Source organism: Nicotiana tomentosiformis, chromosome 4 (assembly GCF_000390325.3).
Source record: "Nicotiana tomentosiformis chromosome 4, ASM39032v3, whole genome shotgun sequence".
Lineage (NCBI taxonomy): Eukaryota > Viridiplantae > Streptophyta > Magnoliopsida > Solanales > Solanaceae > Nicotiana > Nicotiana tomentosiformis.
This window is the reverse complement of record NC_090815.1, coordinates 29,186,662-29,192,278: the sequence shown is the minus strand read 5'-3', so window position 1 is coordinate 29,192,278 and position 5,617 is coordinate 29,186,662.

Sequence of the window (5,617 nt, the reverse complement as noted above, 5' to 3'; positions counted from 1 at the left end):
CCAAGAAAAGACATCCTTGAACTCCTTGAGTAACTCGATATAAGTTCTTTCTTCATCGACTGCTAGTAAAGCACTTAGATATGTGGGACTTGGTTCTTCATCTGTGCCAAGGTTAACTTCTTTTAAGGCATAAATCATTGCCTTCACCCCTTCTTCAAGTTTCGGGGGAGCATCTTTCGCATCTTCATCTTCTTGAGGGTCCCCATCATTGAAGGATATGTGATAACATGGTGAAATATCCTCCAACTTCTCGTCATCCTCCATTAGAGATGAAACACCGTGCTCTCCTTGTGCAGTAACATGATACGAAGAACCCACACTTTCTTCGTCTTCATCGCATTATTTAGTGTAGAACACAGTGTATGGCTTCACCTTTAGTACCTCATCACACGAAACCATGACTTTTGTTTGTCGCCTCATTCTAGAAAGAACCAGACTTTGGAAATTCTTAGAGATCTTCTGAATTTTGGGCGAAGCGGGTGTTCTTGTATTTCGATAATTTCTATGGAACTTATTCCCTTTCTTTAATGAACCCAATCTCTCAAAGATGAAAGTCCTCACAGTTGATTTTCCAAGTCGATCAAAGACAAAAGGCTTGTTAGAAGCGACAGATTCATCTTCTACGGTGATATAATTGATACTCGTCCTTCTTATGGAGATGTGCACTAGTGACTGTTGCTTGCATCCAAACCTTCAAGTGGTTGTCTCGTTGCAGCTTTTGATGGGAGCTTCCCTAAATTTGACGGCTCATTGGGATTGTATCCAGCTTTTGCAAATAGCCTGTAAGCGTTAGGATAAAAACCTTCGTTTGTTCGCTTTATAGGGAGTGCCATATTTTGCAAACGATTTTTGGCCACAAACCCTGCAAGTGGCTTTGAAGACAACTTTACTGCCTCAATTCATTTTACCGGAGGAGTTAACTCCTTTAGCATGTTAGTTTGGAGATAAGATGATTCACCTTCATCTTTCTTCCTTTTAGGGACATATTGGAGCGCATGAGTTACTTTCTTGTCATAAGACGCAATATCCCCTCTATAAGATTTATTCGAGTTAGGTTGCACCTCTTCAGAAATAGCTTTGGCTCTACCAGCAGTCAGCTCAGCTCTTTTAGTTGTGGGCTCATCATTCTTGCTTTTCATGACATCATCAGCTTTTAGCTCCTTCACAATGCAGTTCTTCAAGTAGAACTTTGCATCGGCGAAGTGTGACTCAGCCTCGATGAATGGCTCATCATCAACAACTATCTTCTTCTCGACTTCACCCTCGTAATATTTTAAACATTGATGGTAGGTAGATGAAACTACTTTATTCTCATGTATCCAAGGCCTTCCAAGCAAGATGTTGTATGAAGTCTTTGCATCGATCACATGCAACCATACACTTGATTGAATATCTTCAATGGTGATTCCCAACCTGATAGCAACTATGGCTCTTTTCCCCCTTTGGTTGAATCCTTGAATCATCACACGACTTTCTGAGAGTTCGTTCATGGGAATACCAAGTTCTTTCACAGTACGAATTGGCAAGATATTCACTGAGGATCCTCCATCAACCATAATTCGATTTACCCTTTCATCGCACATATAGCCAACCAGGTACAACGTGCGGTTATGAGAAGGGTAACCTAGTATAAGATCGTCATTTGTGAACGTAACTTTTTCCTCACAAGCATTAATTTTTTGAGGAATGGACTCGATGAGCTTTTTTGAAGATGGTGCCGATGGTAGGTCATCACTCTTTTCTTCCCCTTTGTCAGTATAGCAACAAGAGGAACCAATACCTTCATGGGAAATCTTCATGCGGAACCAACTTGGTAAGAACTCCTCCAAGGTCATTGGATGTCATGGCTTTTGAGGATGGTGCACCTTCACTTTTTCTTTCTGCTTAACTGTATTCCGTCTCCTTGGTCTTTTCACCATCATTTTCCTTCATTTTGTGGGCTCCTTTTGTGGCGCCTACGACGAGTCACCAACATCCATCCTTTATCATCATCATGGTCGTCGACTTCGACTTTGTTATTCTCCAGTAATTCTTCATCTTTGATTTCTTTTAAACTGCATAGAATATCTAGACTGAATGAGCCAAAGGTGATAGAGACTTGTTTCACACTTGCCTTCTCATCTTCAAGCACGATCTTCTTTTCATGGGCCAAGTCCATAACTTTGTCCTTGAAGACAAAACACTTCCTGAGAGGGTGGCTCACGAGTTGATGATATTTGCAGTAATTTGGGCCATTCGTTTTACCAGCTTCATTTGGCTGCTTCATCTCCGAAAGCTCAATAAGATTTAACTCGAGGAGTTTATCAAAAATTGCTGGCACATCAGAATCCAGAAATGGGTACTCTTTCTCTTGCATTTCTTCTAGAGTCAACTTTCCACTTAGTTTATCTTGAATAGAAGTGGATTTTGTACTCTGCTTCTTGCTCACCTTCGTTGTGAACTTCATAGGTGATGTGTTGACATTCATAGCTTCTTTGTTTTCATACTTGGGTGCAAACTTGCTCCATTTCCTGACTTCTTGCTTGTCGTTGCCTTTGCGAGGCTCATAGATAGGCATCCTTTCGTTTCCAGCGAAGGCCATGCTTAACTCCATGTCATGGGCACGAGTCGCAAGTTCTTTAAATGTGCTAGGATTGATACCTTGCAAGATGTAGAGGAGTCCCCAATGCATGACTTGGATGCACATCTCTATGTCCGAAGCTTCACTAAGCCTGTCTTTACAATTGAGGCTTGCATTCCTCCGACGATTGATAAAGTCGATAACTGGTTTACCTTTTCGTTGACGAGTATTTGTAAGTTCTATCATACTAACAGTATGCCTCGTGCTATAAAATCGATTAAGGAATTCTTGATCTAGTTGATCCGAACTATCAACAGATCCAGCCTCGAGGTCTGTGTACCAATCAAAATCATTTTCTTTTAATGAGCGTACAAACTGCTTGGCAAGGTAAACTCCATAAGTCCCGGCATTGTTGCATGTCTCAACGAAGTGTGCCACATATTGCTTTGGATTGCCTTTGCCATCAAACTGTTGAAATTTTAGAGGTTGATAGCCAGTAGACATCTTCAACACATCGATCATTGAAGTGTACGGCTTTGCGTAGGTAAAGGAGGACTTGGAAGCAACTTCATATTTGTTTTTATAGTCCCTTCAATGAACTCCTTTAGTTGATTGATTGGAATCATCCCTTCCGAAGAGACTGGAATTTCCTTAGTGGATGTAACTTGTCGTGGAGGAGGATCAATCTCTTGAACTTTTGGGAGTTTGCCAGGCGTATGGGTGGATTCTTCTTCCATAAAGATTCCTATCCTGTATGTTAGCTTGTCAATTCTAGAATCTTGATTTTGCATGCACTTGGTCAAGCCAGCAAAGCAAGTCAAGTTTGCCAACTGCTCTTCCACAGATGAAGTGCTTGTCACCATGGCTTGCATGATTGTTGTAGATCATGGGGAGTAGCATGGATTGTCACACAGATTGATTCTCGAATGGCTCACTCTATGCGGTGTAAGTGGGGAAGATCCATCACTTGAAATATTATCATCTTCCTTCACAATAGAGTTCTTGGATCCGGAGAGGTCAAGCAGAGCTAGAGTTTTCTTGATCTTTTCAGAAATATCGCTTCCTCCTTTGGATACGTTCATAGAGGATCTTGCTTCTTTTGAGGATGAAGATCCAAAAATAGGGATTGATGCGGACGACACTTGGAGTGCTTGTTGTCCCAAAGAGCTTGCTTTGCTCCTAGTAACTGGTCCAAAGCTTCCAAAGGTAACATCGAGGATGCTTTCCACATCAGCATAGAACCTATAGTTAGCAGCCTTGGTGGATGTTGATCTGGAGTTGATTTTCTTTGAAGTCATTTCGACGTTCTTGAACTTTTGTGATTGAAAAGTTGATATGAGAGGTAGGGACTTTCCTACTGGGCGTGCCAGAATTTGTAGACAATAAATTTGCGTCAAGAAAATAAAATCAAGACCGAAAATATTACAACAATCGTAGTATTTGATTTTAAATAATATGAGTGTTCAATCTCTATGAATCATCTGATTCTTCTTTCCAATAGTAAATAAATTCAAGGCCCTTTGAGCTTGATCTTGAATATGTAGTTATTGCCAAGAACGATGATCTTGAATTCAACCGTTCTTGAGCTTGAACTTGATTTCTTGAACTTGAACTTGATTGCTTGAAGCTTGAAACTTGTAGAGAAATTTGCGGTGTTTGATCCACGAGCTCTCTCTTGCTTCTTGTTATAACTTCTGGTCTCTTTTCTGAGTTATGAATACCTCTATTTATAGTTGTGGGAGGGAAGAGTTATGATAAGAACAAACTCTTTCCGACCAATCAAATTGAAGTGTGACAAGGCTGCATTTGATTGGCCAGAACATGTCACTTGCACATGTGGCGCAGTTTCATTGGCTATTTAATTTGATTTGGCATGCCTTGTCATTCTGACATGTGGCACGATCCTATTGGGTCTTTTATTTGACTTGGCGCGCCACGTCATTTGACGCGTGGTGCCAAACTTGGCCTCTAGGAAGATGACAACTTGGGCTTAATGAAGTGGGCTCATCACTTTAGCCCAATTAAATGGGCTAGCCCAATGGATTAAGACTTATTTATTTAATCCATATATATTTGACTTATATAATTAATTTAGTTATATTAGCCCATAATATTTATTTAGAACAAAATATATTTAATTGAGATCAAATCCAAAATCACGAACCGTTTGATTTTTTGGAAACTTAACTTACAAATCTATAACATATCCAAAATGTAAAATTTAATTCGTTAAGGATAGTTTGAGATAATAGTTCGAAATCAATATTAAATGCTGACATGACGACGATTTCAGATTTGCGCGACTTCACCAAAACTTTTGTATCTTGATGTAGGAACGTCGAAATCATGAACCCTTTGATTTCTTGGAAACTAAACTTCAAAATATAAAACATATCCAAAATGTAAAATTTAATGCCTTAAGAATAGTTTCGGATGATAGTTCGAGCTCGAATTTGGTTTCTGATATGCCGTCGGTTCCAAATTAGCGCGGCTTCACTAAAATTTTTGTATCTTGGTGTGGAAACCTTGAGATCACAAGACTTTTTTAATTGTCAGAAATTGAAATTCAAGAACTTCATTCTCACCAAATATCTTGGGTTCAAGCCTCACCGAATTTGAAATGTCGTTCCAGGTAATCTTCCTTCTTATACTTGTGTTCTCTTCTGACGCCTCTCTTCTCTCCCCCCCCCCCCCCTCTTTCATTTTTAGGGCAGTGAGCGGATATGAAGACCAATAAACTTGAAAGTTATGCGAACATGAAAACGTAGCGAATCTCCAGACTTCAATGCACATACTTTGTAGCCTCCTAAAAGACTATAATAATTTTATTGAAGACACCAATTTACCATAGTGGCTTGCCCCATTTAAATCAAATGGGATCCAAAGTTTAACAGAAGAATGGTATCTCAGCTCGATTTTCAAGTGCTGATTGAGTGGATTACATTCCATCGTACTTCATTCGGACAATGATTGGGGGATTATGTATCTTTTGAACTTATGCGACTGAACTTAGAATGAAACTCTAAGCTGTCTACGTACCTCGGTGAAGAGGATCAA